General features: G+C 50.8%; 2 long non-coding RNA genes across 2 annotated transcripts; both read right to left on the bottom strand.

The window, feature by feature from the left end:
* Positions 1-4,546: 4,546 nt before the first annotated feature.
* LOC148051777 (uncharacterized) lies at positions 4,547-9,437 on the bottom strand. Its single transcript, XR_015699460.1, has 2 exons — positions 8,939-9,437; positions 4,547-5,865 (listed from the first exon to the last, which is right to left on the bottom strand). It is a non-coding gene; the product is annotated as an uncharacterized LOC148051777 (long non-coding RNA).
* A 2,619-nt stretch (positions 9,438-12,056) lies between these two features.
* On the bottom strand, positions 12,057-20,745 carry LOC148051776 (uncharacterized). Its single transcript, XR_015699457.1, has 14 exons — positions 20,649-20,745; positions 20,293-20,420; positions 20,107-20,209; positions 19,702-19,822; positions 18,819-18,855; positions 16,703-16,898; positions 16,412-16,593; positions 15,111-15,145; positions 14,807-14,880; positions 14,349-14,450; positions 12,677-12,792; positions 12,406-12,587; positions 12,267-12,320; positions 12,057-12,163 (listed from the first exon to the last, which is right to left on the bottom strand). It is a non-coding gene; the product is annotated as an uncharacterized LOC148051776 (long non-coding RNA).
* Positions 20,746-24,032: the final 3,287 nt, after the last annotated feature.

Genomic DNA, 24,032 nt, shown 5'->3' with positions numbered 1-24,032 from the left:
CAGAGAGGGTCTCCTGGTCATAGAAACTCAACCCCTGTTGCTGGTACTAGCTGTGCAACCAATTGCTGACCCACAGGATCTGTCCAGTCCTCAAGCCTCTCCCCCTCCCCAGCAGGACTGAGGAGAACACTGCCCGTGCCACCATGCCCATCACCCCCAGAGCCATACAGTCACACTCAATCCTTTGCAGGTTTGGCTGTGTCATTGGTGCCTACAGGGAAGAGCAGCACGGGGTAATAGTCCAAGGTTTGGAAAAACTTTAGCAGCCTCTCAAGACTGCACCTTTTGATCAAGGACAGTGGCCAGTGCTCGTTAGAAGATGCTCGAGGTTAGTAGCAGCTTGTTGGAGTCAAGGAATCCTGTAGCCATCCTTACCTGGCAGCAAAAGGCACCCTCAGCTTCCTCAGAGGGTCTCTAGGAGTCCACCAAAGATCTTAGTCATTTTCAGGACACTCTTGGACAGAAGCCCTTAGGAAGTTAATGGGAATTCATTGTTCATCCCAATGTGAGCAGGAGGTTAGTCTAAAGACCTCCCAAGGTCCCATCCAACCTGAATGGTTCGGTGATTCTGTTGTCTCTGATGATAGCTCCCGCGACTCTTGCAGTCATGAATTCCCTCTCTGCATGTGGGTTAGCCCCAAGCATGGCATCCCCAGAGCCAGCCTCTCCTCGTGGTGTGCTATTGCCTCTTAGGCCTGAAACATCCTAGGTTCCAGGTTCAATTGTGAATGACGTCATGTTCAGACTGGACCCTCCTCACAGCCTGCAACCCTTGTGCGTGACAGCATGGTAACCAGTGAGAGTGACACATGCAGAAAGCCAAGTGGAGGGGGCTGTGAAAGCCCTTGGCGTGTTTCATTAAGGAGGATGGCCAAGCCCTGACCCCAGGACCCTAGGAATGGGGATCCTTTCCTTCATGGGTGTCTCAGGGCTCTTGCTAGGGGCAGAGAGATGGGAGGGTTTGTGATGCCGAGTGCAGGTCAGTGCTAAGACACCTCCCAGGCTCTGTCAGGGGTGAGGAGGCAACAAAGTACGGGGGCTGCAAGGAACTGGTGTCCTCACGTGGGCCTCAGCCCAAGAGTCAGCAGCCCTAGCCAAGAGAACAAAGACCTCAGTTCTGGGTCCCAGCCCTACCAAAGCCCTTGGCTTTCCCCACCACAGGCTGTCCTACACTGTCCTCTGTCTGTGCCCGTTTCTCTGCAGATTTTAACCACCACCCCTGCTTCCCCAGCTCACTCTGACCCCATGATATCCCAAGGTTCACTGATAACTCTGTGTCCTCACTGTTCTTCAAACACAAAGGTGTAGTTTTCTGAGGATTTGCCAATGTCTCTGAGTTCCCCACAACCCATCTGGCTTCTTTCAAAGGCCTGTTCACGTTCCTCTAGCACCCAAGAAGTCCTAGCCCCAGACTCGCTTGAATCCTACATGCTCTGCTCTCTCCCTGCACTACCATGTGTCTCACAAACCCTTCCCTCTTCCCCTGCAGTGACAGGACCTCAGCCCAGGAGGTCTGTGCATCCTCCACGCTCATCGATGTTTCCTGAGCTCCATCCAAGTGTGGGAAGTGAAGGAGGTAAAGGGAGCATGGTCAGCTCACGGTGCATGACTGAGCACAGCCATCCTCAGCAGCGGGCATTCCCTTTCTCCTAGGGGATGCACACCACATGGAAATGTCTGTCATCCCTGATTTGCAGAAGAGGGGTCTTCCCTGCTGACATCTTCCCAGGACAAACCTCCTCCTCTTCCCCATCCACACACATCAACCGCTTTCCATTTCTGGGCTTAGATATGCTTAAGGATTCGCTAAAGCCATCAGCCACCTCCTTGTTTCTCACTGACATCCCTCCACCCTCTCTCTGAGACCTACGCACAGCCGGTCAGTGTTGCTTACAGCCACTCACTCTTCAGAAGTGGCCTTAAGCTTCCTGAATCTTCCTGGCGCTTGTTAACTATCTTACTGGCTCCCTAACCCTAACCCTAACCCTAACCCTAACCCATAACCCTAACCCTAACCCCTAACCCTAACCCTAACCCTAACCCCTAACCCCTACCCCTAACCCCTAACAACCCTAACCCCGCCTGTGGCCCCTAACTCTAAACCCTAAACCTAAACCCTACCCCTAACCCCTACCCCTAACCCCTAACAACCCTAACCCCGCCTGTGGCCCCTAACTCTAAACCCTAAACCTAAACCCTACCCCTAACCCCTAGCCCTAACCCCTAACAACCCTAACCCCGCCTGTGGCCCCTAACTCTAAACCCTAAACCTAAACCCTACCCCTAACCCCTAGCCCTAACCCTTAACAGCCCTAACCCCGCCGGTGGCCCCTAACTCTAAACCCTAAACCTAAACCCTACCCCTAACCCCTACCCCTAACCCCTAACAACCCTAACCCCGCCTGTGGCCCCTAACTCTAAACCCTAAACCTAAACCCTACCCCTAACCCCTACCCCTAACCCCTAACAACCCTAACCCCGCCTGTGGCCCCTAACTCTAAACCCTAAACCTAAACCCTACCCCTAACCCCTAGCCCTAACCCTTAAGAACCCTAACCCCGCCGGTGGCCCCTAACTCTAAACCCTAAACCTAAACCCTACCCATAACTGCAACACCTCATTTAAGTGTGGTTTTATTTTAGGTTTTGATTGTGGTTGTTATGGGTGTGGTTTTGGTGAATTTGAGGTGTTTCTGTTGATTTTTGTGGTACTTCCGGTTTTGTTTTGACTGTTTCCGGTTTATTTTTCGGGTTTTGGGACCACTTCCGGTCGGAATCGGTAACTTCCTGTTGCTTTTGCGTCACTTCCGGTTTGTGCGGGGTCGCTTCCGGTGTGGTTCGGGTCACTTCCGGGTGTAGAGAGGGTATTTCCGGTGATTTTCTGGTCACTTCCGGTGTAGTCTGAGGACTTCCGCATCATAGAGGGAGACTTCCGGTTTCGTTTCTATGGTCTGGAGGTCCTGCTGTGTGGTGTGGGAGGACTTCTGGTTTTGTCTTGGCTGTGTGGATATGTTTCTGTGTGGTTTGGAGGTTCTGTGTTGGTGACTGTGGTTGCGTTTGAGAGGGTTTTTTTGTGTTTGCCAATTGCTTGTTTTTAATGTTTTTGAAGTGTGTATGATTTATTTTGAAGGGTGTTGGTTCCATGTGGTGGTGCTGAAAATTTTTTTGTTTAATTGGCATTATTAGTTTCTTCATTTGTATAAGAGGGTGTTAATTGGTTGTGTACCTGGGTGAATTTAATGATTATGGTAATATTGGGTGTTGTTACTGTAATCATTGATTCCTGCCAGGTGGAGGGGGGTTTATGTGTATTTTTATAGTATAAAGAAAAATGAAAAATAATAAAGTCTGGTGCGGCAGTAGAAAATGGCTCCTACCCTGGGAGTAGGTTTTTTTTTTAGTAATTGATTTTTTTTCTTGTTTTAAGTTAATTTTTACTCCCAGGGAGTATGCCATTTTCTACTGCTGCTATTACGGTACATAACTTTTGCACTTTCAAGTGAAATTAGTAAAACATTCTAAGGCAAAGACCAGCACCAGAGAGGAAAGGGGACCAAAGACCAGCACCAGAGAGGAAAGGGGACCAAAGACCAGCACCAGAGAGGAAAGGGGACCAAAGACCAGCACCAGAGAGGAAAGGGGACCAAAGACCAGCACCAGAGAGGAAAGGGGACCAAAGACCAGCACCAGAGAGGAAAGGGGACCAAAGACCAGCACCAGAGAGGAAAGGGGACCAAAGACCAGCACCAGAGAGGAAAGGGGACCAAAGACCAGCACCAGAGAGGAAAGGGGACCAAAGACCAGCACCAGAGAGGAAAGGGGACCAAAGACCAGCACCAGAGAGGAAAGGGGACCAAAGACCAGCACCAGAGAGGAAAGGGGACCAAAGACCAGCACCAGAGAGGAAAGGGGACCAAAGACCAGCACCAGAGAGGAAAGGGGACCAAAGACCAGCACCAGAGAGGAAAGGGGACCAAAGACCAGCACCAGAGAGGAAAGGGGACCAAAGACCAGCACCAGAGAGGAAAGGGGACCAAAGACCAGCACCAGAGAGGAAAGGGGACCAAAGACCAGCACCAGAGAGGAAAGGGGACCAAAGACCAGCACCAGAGAGGAAAGGGGACCAAAGACCAGCACCAGAGAGGAAAGGGGACCAAAGACCAGCACCAGAGAGGAAAGGGGACCAAAGACCAGCACCAGAGAGGAAAGGGGACCAAAGACCAGCACCAGAGAGGAAAGGGGACCAAAGACCAGCACCAGAGAGGAAAGGGGACCAAAGACCAGCACCAGAGAGGAAAGGGGACCAAAACAACTTCATTACAACTGTGTTGGCCTTTGCAATACAGACACAGCAGACAAAACCCATCCAACAACTTCAACCGTTATCCAAGTTTAAATACAGCCATAGGCTACTACACAGCTCCAACTCCACCTTCATTACAACTGGTTGTGAAGCATCAATATGGACACAGAGGGCAAAAGCCACCTCACAACTTGACAACAACCGGTTCTAAAAGTTTTAATACCGACAGAGGAGGCAAACCACACCCAACACAACATAACCTTTATTACAACCTCATTACAGCCATTTCTACAGACTCCAGAGACAAAACTGGCCCTACAAAAAGCTCCATTACAACCGCTGTCACAATTTTTCTACACACATGCGAGGCAAACCTGATCCAACGTCACCTGCATCGCAAGCTTTGCACAACCATTTCTGTTTCATACCACACAACCCTAATAAAGGCAAGCTTTGCTATTACTTCCATATCACATGTAATAATGTACACACAAATTTAAGTCAGTTCTATATAGACAGAGACAGAAAAAAATACAAACTTGATGTACAAGCAAATACCAAGGGAGGCCCTCCCGTTCAGTCACGAGGTTCAGAATGGACCCCCTTGCTTTCTAAACTCCTTCTCAGAGAGGAGCCTAGGTGCGGCTGGATCCAATCCTAGTCTCAGACTTGGTCAACGGTTCACAGCTACGGGGTATACCCATCCAGCAGTGAGTTAAGGGGGGGGTCTCACGGTCAGACCAACATTACAGTCAAGACAATATTGGTCATACGCAAATACAAAGGACAACAAGGGAGGCCCTCCTGTTGAGTCACGAGGTTCAGAATGGACCCCCTTGCTTTCTAAACTCCTCCTCAGAGAGGAGTCTAGGTGCGGCTGGATCCACTCCTAGTCTCAGACTTGGTCAACAGTTCACAGCTATGGGGTATACACGTCTACCGGCGGTTTAAGGGCGTTTCACAGTCAACCTTGCTGGAATTTAGCAATACCTATTCATTGGTTCATTTACCAGTCACAAACTGATTACATAGGGTTTACTACAACATTTGTATCGTTACACACACACAGCGACGTCATTTGTTACAGACTTAGTGAAATACTCTCAGTAAACATACATAAAGGATTCAGTGAAAATTGCCCTCAAGCTCCAGAAAATGCTCACATCAAACAACTACCATCTGAACAGGCAAGCGTTGACTCCCAAGGAGTGAGAGGCATCAGATATCGGCCCGGATCCTGTCAACCAGCCTCTATAGGGAAACTCCAAAAGTTCTCAGCGCTGAGAGGCATCCCCACTCAGAGGAAGATGCTGGCACAGCCCGCTTAGGTCCAGTAGAGCTCAAAAGGGTTTCGCTCAGTACCGCTGTCCATGAGATCGCAAGATGAACAACTTCAGGCATCATAAAAGTTTTTCCTGTTGTCAGAATCCCAGTCAGTCATTGCTGACGTTCTCAAAAAGCACAACGCTACTGGGGGAAAACCGAATTCCCCAGCTGAAGTTTTTTAATGCTGTTTTCATTTCTACACATCTGCAAAGGAAAAATTTTATTTCCACCTGGAACCTGCAAAAAAACGAAAGAGCCCCCACACCATCATCACAGGTTCGATGCATTCCAAACACACCGCTCATTCAGCTACCACCCAAACCACGCCTCGCTCTCAGCCAATCCATTCCACTACCAGCATGCCACAACGGACCGATGCCCTGCCTCTGCGGCGCTCCCTGGGAATGGTGTTCCCAGGGGCCTCAAAAAAAACCACCCTGCCTGTGAAAACCCCGGCCCAAGCCTGACCTCCGCCCAAACCTTGGCGATGATCATCGCCTCGCAGAGCGGCCGGGACTGGGGGAAAAAAAAACCCAGCCAGGGGAAAAAAAAAAAAATCCCCCAGCTGGGATTTTTTTAATTCTAATTATACATGAAATAAATTACTCTCAACATTACCTACAACCTGCAATAAAATACTTCACACATACAACGTTAGGCACATGCAGGAACTGGACAACCCTTCAACCACCGATCGTCACAGGGTAGGTACATTCCAAACATACCGCTCATTCAGCTACCACCCAAACCACGCCTCGCTCTCAGCCAATCCATTCCACCACTGGCATGCCACAACGGACCATTGCCCTGCCTCTGTGGCGCTCCCTGGGAACAGTATTCCTGGGGGCCTCAAAAAAGAAACCCTGCCTGTGAAAACCCCGGGCCGAGCCTGACCTCTGCCCAAGCCTTGGCGATGATCATCGCCTCGCAGAGCGGCCGGGACCGGGGAAAAAAAAACAACCCACACGGGAAAAAACAAAAAAAATCACCCAGCTGGAGTTTTTTTATGCTAAGTATCTATGAAATACAATTACTCTCAACCTTACATACAACCTGAAATAACATTCTTCACACACACGGATAGGCACATTCAGGAACTAGACAATCCTTCAACCACCAATCATCACAGATTAGATGCATTCCAAACACACCATTCATTCAGCTACCACCCAAACCACTCCTCTGTCTCAGCCAATCCATTCCACCACCAGCATGCCACAACACACCATTGCCCTGCCTCTGCGGCGCTCCCTGGGAACTGTATTCCCAGGGGCCTCAAAAAATATATCGCCCTGCCTGCCAAAACCCCGGCCCGAGCCTGACCTCCGCCCAAACCGTGGTGATGATCATCACCACACAGAGCAGCCAGGACCGGGGAAAAAAAAACAGCCAGGAGAAAAAAAAAAATCCCCCAGCTGGGTTGCTTTTTATTCTAAGTATCTAAGAAATAAATTACTCTCAACCTTACATACAACCTGCAATAAAATACTTCACACGTACAAGCTTTGGCACACTCAGGAACCGAACGATCCTGCAACCACCTCTCACTCAAAACGCTATGGTTACACCACCCAGCTGCCACTGCAGCACAGCCCCCCAGTTCCAGAGCTATCCCTGGAACTGCCTCGCCATGCACTTCTAAACAACCTTGGGCTCCGTACGATTCCCAAGTTTCACCTTCCGTTACGGCAAGCAGAAGACGACACTTCGCTACATGCGACGATCCAGCCTCCGGCAACCGCAAAACACAACAGAAGTAACTGCGGCACCTGTCTACAGCTGCTTGCCTTGAGATGGCCTCTACAGTCTTTGCCTCCAGATACTGTACAAATGGACATAGCACCATAAGGCTACGCTACCCCCAACTCCAATATTGCTACGCTCCTGGGCAGAGCGGCCCCAACCCCGACACGCAGACAGACACTGCACACAAACACCACAAACCACATCACCTTGAGACCCGAGAACATCATGACCAGGAATGACTCCGGTAGGGAAGATGCCTCCAAAACAGAACCCCTACAGTGCCACAACGGCACGAACGCTCTACAGCATCCCAAAAAAAGACATAGGCCTGCCATGGCCCATGAGAAAACTACCATCTAAAAAGAGATAAATGGATGCATGACAATCCAGGAGTTAAGACCTAAGACCATTAAGGAACCAGGGATGAAACCCCTGAAAAGGACCATAAAAATATAAGTCTCAACAGCAGACCTGCAGAGACCGCCTGGCTGGCCAGCACAACAGATGATCCCTCAGAAACATCTGTAAGGCGACGCTTCCCGGACACGTCCGCGCTTTAAGCTACGATGGCAAGATAAGCAGGGCGCAAGAAAAGCTATGCCGATGAGGCGACGCGTTCGAGACCCTCGGGAGGCTTACCGAGGGGCCCCATGATCACCAAGAGCTACAGAAACATCAAGACCCGAGAAAACCAGGGTACGAGACACAGAAGACAGACTACGCAAAAGCAGAACACACAGACACAGGATGGAACCGCCCTGCCCAGCCAACGTCAGCAGCGTGCTAAGAACAGTAACCCGGTCCTTTTCCCTTCCCAAAGGAGACTGCTCCTGGACAGGCCTCTCCCCGACACCAACTTTATAACCCCTCCCTGCAATTCCTATCCTTGATACCTCCTCAGCCCTCACCCCGCAACTGAGCTTTCAGAGGGCCAGGGATCCGAATCCACCCTCAAAAAAGAAAAAAAGAAAACCACCACACACCTAACTAGAACATTCCTGCACTCACTCAGTTCCTCTTCATTATCTAAAAAAAAAAAAAACACCCACCAAAAAACAAAACCCAAAAAACCCAAAACCTCCCAACCAAAAAAACCCACAGCACACTAACAAACTAAAACACAGTGCTGCTATTCCACACTGGTCTGGTTACTGCCAACCGCTTCTGCGACACCCTCCTCCTCAAAAGCACTGTAGCGTTCTGCTCCCCTGCTCCACGCCTGTTCTCAAGAAAGATGCTGCGGCTGTCGCTCGGTGCGCCTAGGATGCCAGGAGACACAAAGTTCCTGTGGCGCTCGGGTGAAATAGCCAGCCCCGTGTGCCTCCCCTCTACCACCCAGCTCACCTCAACTTCTCGGCTGATTCTCAAGGCAGCCAGCACAGCTCCCACAGAACCAAACGGGAAATGATTAACCAACATGCCATTTCATACTTTACTATTAAATGACGACCCGGCTGACAACCACCTCGCCTCCTCCAGCCGCTCCTCAGCGGGAAACTACGCCCCCTCCGAGGCTGCCTGCGGCACACAAAATGACCAAAGCAAAAGGTACATTTTGACATACCTGTACATCCCCCGATTTTCCACAACTTCTGAAAGATAATGGACAGGGGCCTCAAAAACCTTCTTTTAATGCTCCACTTGCCACCTCTATAACTACTTGGCGCATGGCTTGTGCCTCTGTATCTGCAAAAATAATATCAAACGCTTCACTCAGAAACAGAGCAATACCTTAACAGTTCTAGAGTTATTGTACCCTTTTAAGTATAGCACCAACAGTCCAACCACACGCAACATTTCAAAAAAAACCAACCACAAAACACCCACTTAATCACCAAACAATAAAACATTAACACCTTTGAGAGGTAAGCTCCATTGATACTCCTGAACACCACCTCCCACACAGCTCTACACATCCCCATATAACACTATTAAATACAAACACCCTGCTAATAGCTACTCAGTTCAAGATGACTGTATAGCCTTTGCCTCAACAGTCTAGGCGTAGCAACATATTAACCATAGACTGTCACTGCTGTCCCACCTACCCCCTGACTCTACGCCCCCCCGGGCAGGGCAGCTCGAGGCCAAAACACACACACCCCGACACTCCACAGAACACTACAAACAGGCCTCAAAGACGACAGAGAACACTCACCAACAAGAATGACACATGAACAGAGGATGCCATCAAGCAAGACCACCTGCGGGACCCTGATGGACATGTGACGAGCCTCTAGGGACACCCCAGAAAGACAGGAACGTCACGGCCCGTAACACGAAGTTACTCTCAAAACTGAGAGGATGTTGGCGCAACAAGCCCGGCTTCAAGACCTAACAACGTAAGGATGCAGGGAAGAAACCCCCGTCCACTAAGATGTACGGCAAGAGAACAGAGCTGCTCACGCAGCCGGAAACGTCGCCGCAGAAGAGGACCGCCCGGAAACCTCCGAGACGCCACACCGATCCACGCCATACGCTTTTAACGCCAGAAAAGCAGCGCCCGATTGGCACTATGCCGACGAGTACAGGTGTTTCAACGCCAGGAATGGCACCCGAGGCATTTGCCGCCCCAGACACACCCTGCCCACCTTAAGCGCAAAGACGACATATAGACCCAACAAAAGTGTAAGACACAGAAGACACCACACAAGCTACGCAACAACAGACACAGCCTGGAACCGCCCTGCCCGGCGCACGCTGCCATCGAGCTGAAGACTAATCTGCTCCCTCTAGCCGCCTAGACGGCACTGTTCCCAGACAGACCTCTCCCCAGCGCTACCTTTAAAACCCCTTCCTGCAATGGCCAACCTTGTACCCTCCCTCCCCCAACCCCTCTCCAGCACTAGAGCCTCAACTTAGCTTGCAGACGGCCGCGAGGCTGAATCCATCCTTGACAAGGAAAACCACACTCAGCCCGCTGCATCCATCCTGCCGTCGCCACGTTCCTCTTCACCCTCTGCAAAACAAAACCGATGCCATCACAGTCACCACCACATCGGTCAACACAGACCTTTCCCAAAACAGCTGCCACTTCACATGCGTCGTGGCAGGCCGTTCGCCTGCTCCCCTCCGATTCCGGAGTCCGACGGTGCAGCTGTCATCGCTTCTGGCACCTAGGATACCGAGAGACACAAAATTACCTTTGCGCTTGCAAGAAAACACCAGCCCCACGCTTCACCTCCCTACTACCCAGCTCACCTCAAACGCTCCTGCACTTCCAAAGGCAGCCCCTGCAGAACCTGCAAACCCTAAGAGAAACACTGCAACTCCATTGCCATACAATACTCGGCTATTAGATGCCAACCCGGCCCACCACCGCCTCACATTCCGGGACCGCTCGTCGACATGCGGCGGCAACCCTCCGAGCCTACATACGGCACCTGCAGAAACCCAAGCAAAAAGGCACATGCTGAGATACTGGCCGAAACCACAGCCTGCCTGCACCGATCCCCGTCTCACCCTCCTTTACCTTGACAGCTCGCCCGCCCCACCTTCATCAGTTTGGCTTGCCTCTTGCAGGCTTACGCACCACCTCTAAGACCCAAACAACAGGCGTCCCTTATGCCTGGACCAGCCACACACCACCTGAAAAATAACCACTACTTCAGCCTACCAGTCCCCACTCACCTTGTCCAAGTCAGCTCCAGGGCCCATATCCCACATCACTCCTCACTTGGAACCTTCACATTAAATAAAGAAAAATAAAAAGAAGAGTTAGAAACACCATAATGTAGTCAGATAGGCACCAGTCACATGTTCCCTCTAGTACCTCAGCTACTCAGACCAAGATGACTGTGCAACCTTTGCCTCAACAGTCTAGGCACAGCAACACATCAGCCACAGACGCTTATCGCTATTCCACCAACCCCCTGACTCTACGCCCCCCGGGCAGGGCGGCTCCAGGCCAAGCACACACACACCCCGACACTCCGCAGAACACTACAAACAACAGGCCTCAAAGACGTGAGAGAACTCTCGGCAACAAGAACGACACCCAGACCGAAGACGCTGTCGAGCAAGACCACCTGCGGCACCGTGATGACGATGTCAGGAGCCTCTAGGGCAGCCGCCAAAACAGAGAGGAACGTCACAGCCCGTAACACAAAGTTACTCTCAAAACTGAGAGGATGTTGGCGCAACGAGCCCGGCTTCAAGACCTAAGAACGTAAAGGATGCAGGGAAGAAACCCCCGTCCACTAAAATGGATGGCAAGAGAACAGAGCTGCTCACGCAGCCGGAAACGTCGCCGCAAAAGAGGACCGCCCGGAAACCTCCGAGACACCACACCGATCCATGCCTCACGCTTTAAACGCCAGAAAAGCGGCGCCCGATTGGCACTATGCCGACGAGTACAGGTGTTTCAGACGCCAGGAATGGCACCCGAGGCATACGCCGCCCCAGACACACCCTGCCCACCTTAAGCGCAAAGACGACATATAGACCCAACAAAAGTGTAAGACGCAGAAGACACACCACACAAGCTACACAACAACAGACACAGCCTGGAACCGCCCTGCCCGGCGCACGCTGCCATCGAGCTCAAGACTAATCTGCTCCCTCTAGCCGCCTAGACGGCGCTGTTCCCAGACAGACCTCTCCCCAGCGCTACCTTTAAAACCCCATTCTGCAACGGCCAACCTTGTACCCTCCCTCCCCCAACCCCTCTCCAGCACTAGAGCCTCAACTTAGCTTGCAGACGGCCGTGAGGCTGAATCCATCCTTGACAAGGAAAACCACACTCAGCCCGCTGGATTCATCTTGCCATCGCCACGTTCCTCTTCACTCTCTGCAAAACAAAACCAATGCCATCACAGTCACCATCACATCGGTCAACACAGACCTTTCCCAAAACAGCTGCCGCTTCACACGCGCCGTGGCAGACCGCTTACCTGCTCCCTCCCCATTCCGCAGTCCGACGGTGCAGCTGTCATCGCTTCTGGCACCTAGGATACCGAGAGACACAAAATTACCTTTGCGCTTGCAAGAAAACACCAGCCCCACGCTTCACCTCCCTACTACCCAGCTCACCTCCAATGCTCCTCCACTTCCAAAGGCAGCCCCTGCAGAACCTGCAAACCCTAAGAGAAACACTGCAACTCCATTGCCATACAATACTCGGCTATTAGATGCCAACCTGGCCCACCACCGCCTCACATTCCGGGACCGCTCGTCGACATGCGGCGGCAACCCTCCGAGCCTACATACGGCACCTGCAGAAACCCAAGCAAAAAGGCACATGCTGAGATACTGGCCGAAACCACAGCCTGCCCGCACCGATCCCCGTCTCACCCTCCTTTACCTTGACAGCTCACCCGCCCCACCTTCGTCAGTCTGGCTTGCCTCTTGCAGGCTTACGCGCCATCTCTAAGACGCAAACAACAGGCGTCCCTTATGCCTGGACCAGCCACACACCACCTGAAAAATAACCACTACTTCAGCCTATCAATCCCTGCTCACCTTGCCCAAGTCAGCTCTGGGCCCATATCCCACATAGCTCCTCGCTTGGAACGTTCCCATTAAACAAAAAAAGTTAGAAACACCATAATGTAGTTAAATAGCTACCAGTTTCATGTGCCCTCTAATACCACACACCAACCCACCCTCTTTACAGCACTGACCTCATTTCTCCTTCGTGTCCCTGGACAACTCATCCTTCTGCATCTTGAAAACAATTAGTATTGAACATGTCACCTGGATCCTGAGCAATAGCTTAACAATTCCAGAGGTCTTGTTCCTATTTAGCAATACCATCTACAGGCCAACCACAGCCTGCTATTAAAAGAAATATGTAACTCAAATATCAGGCCCTACACATATAAGCCTTAACACCTTTGAGATTCGTTCTGCTCAAGTAGCGCTCTAGTGGTCTCCGAGACATCTACCTTCATCCCCTTAGCACCTGCCAAGCACTACAGTAATTCTCGTTCTCACCCACTGCCGACAGCTACTCAGTACAAGATGACCGTACAGCCTTTGCCTCAACGGTCTAGGCACAGCAACACATTAGCCACAGACGCTTATCGCTATTCCACCAGCCCCCTGACTCTACGCCCCCCGGGCAGAGCGGCTCCAGGCCAAACACACGCAAGTACACACCGACACTCCACAGAACACTACTAACAACGTGCCTCACAGACGAGAGAGAACTCTCAGCAACAAGAGCAACACCCGGACCGAAGACGCCGTTGAGCAAGACCACCGTGACGGCTATGTGAGGAGCCTCTAGGGCAGCCCCAGTAAAAGAGTGGAATGTCACGGCCCGTAACGCAATGTTATTTTCAAAACTGAGAGTATGCAGGCGCAACGAGGCCGGCTTCAAGACCTAAGAACGTAACTATGCAGGGAAGAAACCCCCGTCCACTAAAACCGACGGCAAGAGAACAGAGCTACTCACGCAGCCAGAAGCGGTGCCGCAAAAGAGGACCGTCGGAAACGTCGAAACGCCAGACCGATCCACGCCACACATTTATCGCCAGAAAAGAAGCGCCCGATTGGCACTATGCCGATGAGTACAAGCGTTCGAGACGCTAGGGATGGTGCCCGAGGCACATACCGCCCTCCTTGGGTGCAAAGACGACATCGAGACCAAACAAAGGTTTAAGACGCAGAAGACACGACACAGACCATGCAACAACAGACACAGCCTGGAACCGCCCTGCCCGACGCACGCTGGCATCGTGCCAAAGAAAAACCTGCTCCCTTTACCTGCCCGGAGGGCACTGTTCCCAGACATACCTCTCCCCTGCGCTACCTTTAATACCCCTTCCTGCAACGGCCAACCTTGTCTCCTTGCCCCCTTCCAAGTGCCAGCCCCTCAACTCAGCTGGCAGACAGCCAGGAGCGTGATTCCATCCTGGAGAAAATACACATCAGCTAGCTGGTATTTTCCCCACATTCCCCAAGTTCCTCTTCATCATCTGCAAAAAATTCCCACACCACCAGCAGTAAGCATCCCAACAGCAGACGCCTACCTCTTCCACACCGCTTTCATCCTCGGAAGCGCCGTGGCGTTCCGCTCGCCTGCTCCGTGCCGATTCCAGAGACGGAGGCTGCGGCCGTCGTTCCTTGTGGCACTAAAATGCTCAGATACACAAAATTACCATTGTGCTTGTGAAAAGTCACCAGTCCCGTGCTCCTCCTCCCCGCTACCCAGCTCGCCTCAAATGCTAATCCGATTCCCAAGGCAGCCTCCGCAGAACCTGCCAAACCAAAGAGAAAAGCTTCGTCGAGTCGCGGCACGACACTTTACTCTCGGGCACAAACAGGCCCGCGACCACCTCGCCTTCTCGGACCGCTCAAAGCGCTGCTTCGCTCCTCTGATACTACATGCATCATATGCAAAAAAAAAAATCAAAGCAAATAACAGATGCAGAAATACTACCTAAAATGAGAGCCTGCCCACACCGATTCCCATCTCCTCCTCCTGTACCTTGGCCGGTTTCCAGCACTGCCTCTGCTGTTTTCAGGTTGCCACGTCGAGCTGTGAGTACCGCCTGTAAAACCCTAACAACAAGGCGTGTTTATAGCTTCACCCACAATAAGACACCTGAAAACTAACGGCTACGCCAGCCCGCTAGTCATCGCTCACCGTGCCCGAGTCAGCTTCGGTGCCCAGATCCCACATGGCCTCACGCCTTCAGACAAAGAAACACAAACTGCAATTGACTCATACAGCTACCGGTCACATCTTCCCTCTAACACCGCACGCTGACCCGTGTTCTTATGGCGCTCACCTCACCGTCGCCTCGCACGGCTGGTGCTTCTGCACCTGCAAAAACAATGACATCGAACAAGTCACCCGGATACCGAGCGAGAGATCAACCGATTCCGCTACTCTTGTTCCCATTCGGCCATACCATCTAGAGCCCAAGTACACCCTGCCATTAAAAGAAATAAGCAACTCAAATATTAAGCCCTACATATACAAGCCTTAACACCTTTGAGATTCCATTTGCTCAACTAGCAGCACTCTAGCATTCAAGCCGAGTCTCCCAGACAGCTCCGGTCATCCCCTTGGCACCCGCCAAACGCTACAGAAATGGTCGTCCTGCCTGCTGCCGATGGCCGGTCGCTTGGAAATAGGCTGTACCGCCTTTGCCAAAACAGTCTAGGCGTATTAACATTAACCGTCGCTCTTCGTGCTAATCTTCCCCGGACTCTACCATCGCTATGCCCCCAGGCGAAGCGGCTCCAACCCGGACGCGTACGCACGCAGACCGACGCTGCGCACAAACGCTACGGATGACGTCACCCAGATATCTAAGAAAAACTCTTGTCAAAAGGAATGAGTCCCGGCCCAGAGATGCCAACGGGCGATAAGATCGATGGGGCCGTGAGGAAGAACCTACGGCAGCCCCACAAGTCAAATACCATCGCCAGTGATCAAGATATATAAAAAAAGATATGTCCGTAACTGGGATGACGGAGGTGTGAGAAGCCAGGCTTAAATACCTAAGAATGTTAGGATGCAGGGAACAAGTTGCAGAAAAAGACTCTGGGAAAACAGACGGCTCTCGAGCGGCAATGCTGATGCCTTCTTAATCGCCATCGCAATAAGTTACCATCTGTAAATTTCTGATACGCAAGATACATGTGACTGATCCATGTGATAAACTTTAATTCAAGAAAGGAAGGACTCTGTTATCGTTACGCCGATGAGCTGACGCTTACGAGACCCTGGGTATTGCGATGTGCCCGCCAGACACAGAAGAATAGAGACATCATGATGTGATTAAGGTATGGTATGAGACACAAGACGGACTACAAAGACTACACAGTAACACAGACGCAGGCTGGACCTGCCCTGCCCAGTAGACAGTCGTGTTTTACACAAAGAACCCCGTGCCCTCTCTGCCCGTACGTGCATAATCTCAAACCGCCTTCTCCGCTACGCTGATTTTAGAACGCCTGCCCGCCCCTGCTGCGCTTCCCCCACCCAGCCCATCACCTGCACAAAGATAGCTTTGGCCCTCAACTTGCCTTTCAGAGGGCTGGGGGTCAGAAACCATCTTTTAAAACAGACCACATAGGCTACCTGAGATGTCACTGCAGTCACCCAGATCCTCTTCATCATCTGCAAACACGGAGTGCCATTGCTCAGCGTCACGCCAGTCAACGCTGACCTCTTCCGCAACGACACCTGCCTCGGAAGCACCTTGGCCTTCCGCTCGCTTCTAGTCTAACGCCAGATGTTGCGGCCAGCATCGCCCGTGGCGCCTAGAAACCAGAAATATAAAAACAACCGTTGTGTCTGGAAGCGGTCACCTGCTGCAACAATTCTACACCTCAAAATAAACTGCTGCTACGGTTGATGTTCATCACCCACCTTGCCTGATGACCTCAGGCCAGACCTTCTGATTTGCATGTAGTTTTGCGAGTCGCTTTACACTTTCAAAACAGAGCGCTAGCTAGGCACATAGGCGCCGACAGGGGCACGTTCCCTCCGTCGCTGCGTGCCGACCTTCCTTCTCGCAACGCTCCGCTCGCCTCATCCCTTCGGTGTCCAGCTCCCTACTATGCATCTGCAGCAACAATAAAACCAAGTCGACCAGGTGCTCACAAATACCCTAGCAAACAGCGAACCTTCCCCATTCTGACTTCTTCACTCTGCTAACCTTGTCGATTCGAGCTTTACGCTCTGACCTGCCAGGCTGATGCAGCGCCATCAGTGAGTTACAAAAAAACCAAGACAGACAGACAGTAATACCCATGAGAAGTAGACGCTGACCTCTTCTTTCCCCTACCCCAATAGCCACATGCCGGACTCATCCTTGCCCCCAGCCTCCTAATGCGGCTCCGCTCGCCTCCCGTGCCACGCCTCCGGGGTCAGCATCCATGTCAGGCACCTGCTCGTGTAGTCGGTCCGTCTCCAATGATTCGGGAACCGTAACCTTCGATGCCGGCTCCGCTTCGGGAGATTGTGGAGACACACGCAGATGTTACATACTGCTTTCCTAAACAGAGAGCCCACCATGCAAATCCCTTGGACCGACTTAGGTACTCAAGCAACACAGAGAGCCCAAAAGCACAAATCCCAGAACGATCGATCTCAACCTCCATCGTGGCCCACAACGCCGTCTGCTCACCTTCGCTGTCACTCCTCGCTCGACTGCACCGCTTAGCCCAGACCTATTGCTTAAACCGCAAGATTAAGTCAAACCACCCACCGACACGCAAAAATTACGCTTACTGCCAAATAACCCCAATATAGGCAAAGACCGATGATAGGCCAAACACCAAAAGAGCTACAAGTAGCAAATGACCGTGGCTCGTGTAAAGACAGACTCCTCCTTTACGGAGAACTAACTCCTAAAGGACTCCATGAGCCGCAGGACGGAGAACCCCTCGGTAGACAGCACGCTCGCATAAGAGCGCCGACATGTACGGGACAGGACGCTGGGCTGCCGGAAGCTACTTGTGTATGCAACGCTACTATTAGATAACGCTGCACTATAAAGCCTTAAGCTGAAACTGCACAGTAGTTACAGGAGACCTGACAGCAGACAGATGCTGAATGTGACTCGATGGTCACAGAATCTCATGGAGACGGGCGCCAAAAATCTCACGGAGGCCCCTCAGACCCAAACGCTTCATGAGAGATGCTTCTGGCCAAAATACGAGCTCAATGAGGAAAAGCCAAAGGTGATGCGGAGCGAGCTATTAAAATCTCCGTACAGAAGCACGCATTACTTGAGATGGCAGGATGGTTCTGCCAGGTCAGTCGGACCCAAGCACCGGGTTCTAATGCCTGTCCAGTGCTGTCCGTGGTATTTCTCATGGCCTGCCACGTAACAGACGGGTCGCCCATCTGGGACCGCGTTTTGCATGTCCCAGCCCCTCCCCACCCCCGTGATGAAAATCAAAGCGAACAACTAAGGACTCTACTTAATCACCTCGGCTTCTTAAAGAAGCTTCCTTCCTCTGCTGACGGTCAACACAGACAGCCTGGTGCTGTTCCTCGCATGCGGGCTGGCCCTCGGATGCCTCTACCGCCAAAGGAAGAGAAAATGATTACGCTCCTACAACACGCTCCATCCTCTTGTTCTTCGAGAAATCAAAAGAAAGCTACCATCCCTGACCGCTACACAACAGGAGTCTGTGCAGGAGATGGCCGAGCCCAGCCCCACAAACGGCAAAAAACTCTGCTATGACCCTGCTTTGCCTTGCGGCAACAGCACCCGCCATCGGAGGGCCCCAAACCCGTTTGGGACTCCCTAGGAAATTCAGATACAATTAGTTCAAAACACCTGGCAAATAAGATACAACCTAAAAACACATGTACCCCACCTTATCCCAAAAACCACTCAGATAGCCCGCTTCCTCCCACACAAAACTCGCGTCTTCAACAAATACACAGAACAACGTGACACCAAACATAACAAAATCCTTACCCTCTGACACACTCTGAAAGGTATTAGCGCACCCGCATAATAAATACTCACGCCGTCGACCCGCGTACCGACTTCCTCAGGGCCAGACCTGCAAAGACAGGAGGAATCCTGACGTTACCTCCCCAGATGTCCCCAGAGCTCCGCTCCCCTCTCTGCTGCTCCCATCGTGGGAAAAAGCTGGTGAGGATAACTACAAAAGGAAAAACAAAAAAAGAGAGGAAGGAGAGCCACAGGGACCTGGATGTCAAAAGACAACCTGACCTTACCTGCAGGAATACACAACAGAAATCCTGCAAAAAAACTTCTAACCAAAAGCCAGAAAATAGGACAAACCCAGGAACCTCCAAAAAACCAGAACATTGCACCGCGCAGCAACAGAGACTGCCCGATGGATGGAGCTGTGAGGACAAGAGGGCCGCCACAAAAGCGGCTCGAGACCCTTGAGCCCAATAACCTACAAAGCCCCGTTGGGAATTACAACGGCAGTCCGCCGATGGAAAAACCACAACAGCGTAACACGGTGACTCGAAGATCTAAAATGGACACTGTACGACTACAGAAACCGGTGCTAAAAACACTATAAACAAGAACATCGCTGTCATGACCAACACTAGAAAAAGCCTCATTGGACACTTAAGGAAAAAGGCAAAAAGAAAACCAGAAAAAGCTCGCACGCCCAGGACTGTGATAAGACACACCCTTCCCTGGAGATTTAAGAGCACAAATACACATCCTGTTCTCCAAGAAACACGAGGGAAGACAGCGACGCAAGCCTGCACTGGAAATAAGTGCCTAGTCAATGCCCCTAAGTTACAATTTCTGTGACATCCCAATGGACGGTGAAGGGACAGAAGCAAAAATTAGCTCAGCGAATGAAATAAGAAGCACGGAGGAGCAGAGACCCGAGACTTCTGGAGGGTATATTTTGATGTACCTTAATGTACCCAATGCAGGGCCAAACATCAGACGAGTCTCGTCTCAGAAAACTTGTTCCTATGCAGAAGCCCGGACAGTTTACGCTGCGTCTCTCGTGACTTCCTCCCATCTCCCGTTGGCTGTGGAGAGACAAAACCAGAACAGACCTGATCAAAAACCAAATTCAACTGCATAACCCTTCTGAAAAAAAAAAAAAAACAGTGAACCTACCTCCCTTACCCAACCATCCCCCACTCCCAAAACTTTGAAAAACCCCTTCTCTTCTCCTGAACCCGCAGGGAAGGAAAGCCACTCCTTCCGAACAGCTCCTGCCCTGTATTCACACCCCTGAACCTCCCATGTCAGCTGCTCCTCTGGAACTGCTCTTCTAAGCTGTACCCCACATTCTGTAAGCTCCCCTTACCTTTCATCTTCCTGTAGACTCCAGGCTCTGCTACAAACCCGCAAAATCAGTGAAGTCCTCATGCTTATGATCTATGAGGTACCTACTGCAAGCCGTAAAGGTTCTAGGGACAACGTGGTACTCTGTCAGCAATTAAGAAAGATGATGGACCGTTCCATACTCTGAAAAACACTATGCCTTATGTACCTGCTGCTTTCTTGAAGAATGTTAAAACTCCATATGCATATAGATACAAGATGCCCACCTTAAACGCTGCTAGATCATCTCACCATCAGTCCTATTATGAAAGGCTATCGAGAACTTGCATGGCAGAACTAGTGAAGAAAACAAAGTTCTATCTTCAATAGAGCCAGAAATTCCAAAAACATACAACACACTTAAAATAAAAAAAGAAAATCCAAGCTCAGACTATTAATCCATCTTACCGCTCCTAAACACCCAATACAATACTGAGGAGAAAAAAAAAAAAGAAATAAATCTGCACACAAGTCTGTTTTTTACTATACATGATGCTGAACCTCGACTAGTCCCAAAGCCCTTACCTCAAACAAATGCTTCTGCTTCTCTCAATATCAAAACACACCTACTCAAATAACTAAAGCAGATCAAAACCTGGAATTCACTGAAGGAACAGCAGAACACTAACACCACTGAAACCCAAAAGCAGAATGAGCTGCCTGAGTTGAGGCTGTGGCTCATATACCCCTGGCGCCGCCCACCGCCCTTCCCACACTCACCTGGGAAAGGGGAGGGACAAACCACCAGATGGCATAAAGGCTGCTGGAGGAGCAGCAAGGAGGTTTCTTCTATGCCTTAGGTTTTCAATGTGTAAAGGACTTAAATGGGGAAAGTGACCCTTACTAGAAATGAGAAGATCTATTCTTTTACAGCAACAGCATCTATCGCATTGGCAACGTGACCAGGTAAGGACTTAAATGTATTTTTTCTGGGGTGCAGATAGAATGAGATAGACCTCCTACCAAACTACGTAAGAAAGAAACCCATTCAACTTGTTAGTGACATTATTACCAACAATTACATGCTTTAGTTTCCCATGAAAAAAACAGGATGTTATGGAATTACGCTTCGTTGCTAGTGAAACCGCGTGCGCTACTTAACTTCCACCAAAAGTACGTTCCAGATAGAACTGAATGACAAAGCGTAATTAAATCCCATAAAAATCCTTTTTTGAAAATTCCTCCGGTCGCAAAGTAAATTATTTACTGTAAATCACCAACGGTTCAGTCACCTCAACGGTCTCTCTGATGGACTCCCTTAATAGAACTAGATGAGTCCTAAGAGACAAAAACCACAAAAATCCCATAGAAACACAAAAAACATCTCAGAGGCCGTATGAGGCAGCTGAATGAATGCCTAAGTAGCTAGAACAAATATAAATTGCAAAACACAACAAAAAAAACCCACGGGAGATCTGTCAATAAAAAGAGGGGAAGACTATCGCCTTCTCTGAAAAACTCAAGAGCAGATCTGAACTGATGGTAGATGTCTTTGGGGTACCAGCCACCAAATAGAAATGTAGCGTAAGACAAAAAACCAAAGGGACTGCTGCGGAGCATGAAGATGGCTTTACAAAAGGTTAGGCAGAAGGAGAGGCCCCGAGGGGGCCAGAGAGACCAAAGTAGTCTCGAGGACACAATGAGCTCTAAAAGGAGTCACGCAAAGGACGGATGTCATCGGGGACCGAATGGAGGCACGCCGAATGGGTGAGAGGACGGAAGGACCGACCGGGGTAACGGAGGTGGACTCGGGAAGGGCTCGGAGGGGAAAAGAGGTGCACAAAGCTCCCTGCTGAGCTAAAACGGGGCTCTAGGGCGTAGGGGGTATCTCACGAGAGCTCGGCAACGGAGGAATCCCGAGGGGGCCTGAGACACCAAAGAAGCCTCAGAGGTATCAATGAGGAACTCCGAGGGGGATTTCAACAAAGTACAGATGTCGTCAGGGGATCAGGGGCTGAACGAAGGCATCCTAAATGGTGAAGAAGACGATAAGAGGGCTCTAAAGTGCACCAAAACAAAAAAAATTGCACTGGAGCTAAAGTGCTACGAGACTGCTGTGCAGTATGAGAAAGGACTCGGAAGGCATCATTATATAGAGTAGAGGAATTATGAGAGGGCAGGGTAAGAAAAAATGGCTTGGAGACACAGCGAGAGCCTCGGAGGCTCAGGAGAACATCTCGGCAAACTCCACGTGACTAAGCGGGAGAGGAACCGAAGGAAGACGCCCTCGACGGCAGAGAGACGAAAGAGCGCTGGTAGCAAAGAAAGACGGGAGGCTCCGACTGAACGAGAGAGGTGGGAAAGGAGATATGGTGCTACAGGGTGCCGTAGAGAACGAGGAACATCTCGGGAGGTGTCGTGACTGTGGGGAGAGGGGCGTCGAGGGGGGCTGACAGGTGAGAGGCGGCTTGGGACGACAAGGAGGAACTTGGGTGATTGTCCGAGTGGAGTACCGATGGCCTCGGGTGGTCGGAGACTGAACGTGGGAATCCTAGATAGTATAGAGGAACGAATGACTGCTGCATGGCTCAAAGTGCTACAAGAACGAGGTGGAGCACAAGGAAAGGTCTCGGGAGGCATCGTGAGCAAGAGAAAAAAAATGTCCTGAGGGAGCAGAGAAACAGAAAAAGGATTGGGGACATGACAATTAAATCCGGAGGGGATCTGAACCAACTAAAGTTGTCATCAGACAGCCGGGGAATGAATAGAGGCACGGCTAGAGGAAAGAGGCCGGGATAACTGGGCCGGTCACAGATACGGACTCGGGAAGTCTTCTGAGGGAACGAGAGGGGCGCGAGGTCCGCTACGAAGGTAAAGGCACGCTAAGGGTGACCTCGAAGGCATAGATAGGCATCGTGACGCCGTTAGAGGGGTCTTGAATGGGCCGGAGAGACCGAAGAAGGCTCGGGACACGAGGAAGACGTCTGGAGGGGATCGGAACTTTAGCTAGAAAATCAGGTGAAAAGACCGACTTAAAAAAAAAAACCAACACCTAAAAACCTAAGCCAAAAATGGGAATATACTTTTTAAAAAGCATCTGTAGTTTTAAAATAACTTCATGCTGACATTGGATTGTGCAAACTAAAAAAAAACTCATTCGTTTCTCTCTAACAAAAGACAAATCCCCCGGATAGTTTCCTTTTAGCCTATTGTATCTGTAGACACGATTTCAAAACTAACAGATGTAAAGTCAAGAGAGAAAAAGTTACGGCATCTGCACAACATACTTCCTACAAACAGCTGCTGGAGGGAAAGTAAAATATAAAAGTAATTAAAAAAAGGAAGGTTCCACCCAAAATCTCAGATGTCCTCGGGGAGGCCAGGGACCAAATGGAGGCACCCTAGATGTCACACAGGACGATAAGAGCGCTCGGAGGCACAAACGAACCCGATTAAATAAGGCATCGAAAAAGGTTCCTGGGGAGCGAGAAGGTCGCGAAGAGCGTTACAGAGCGAAAAGACGGCTGTGGGGCACGAGGACTGCCTCGGTAAGCACGATGATGGCAGAAGGGGGGTGTCGAGAGCGAAAGAGAGACAGAAAAAGGATCTGGGTTGCAATGCGAAACGCAAGAGGGTGCCCTAACAATGTACTCACATATGTCCCCGGGGGATGAGCGACTGAACAGAGACATCCTAGATGGCAGAGAATAAGGTAAGAGAGCTCTGGGGATCAGACAAAGCCTGAGCAAGGATTCTGTCTGAATGGGAGAAACACAAATAGCGCTACAGAGCTTAAAGGGTGCTGTGGGTCTCGGGGGCACATCGTGACAGGAACGGGATGGCTCCGTGAGATGGGGGAACACGGACGTAGAAACAAATGAAGATTCGCCATGGCGATGAAGTACGCGGGAGAGGATCTGAAGAGAGCACGGATGTCCTCGAGAGACCGGGTACCGAACGGAGACATCT

This window comes from Nipponia nippon, unplaced genomic scaffold (assembly GCF_047370975.1).
Source record: "Nipponia nippon isolate SJK-2023a ecotype South Korea unplaced genomic scaffold, ASM4737097v1 scaffold_55, whole genome shotgun sequence".
In the NCBI taxonomy this organism is placed as follows: Eukaryota; Metazoa; Chordata; class Aves; order Pelecaniformes; family Threskiornithidae; genus Nipponia; species Nipponia nippon.
This window is presented reverse-complemented; position numbering and strand designations above follow the sequence as displayed.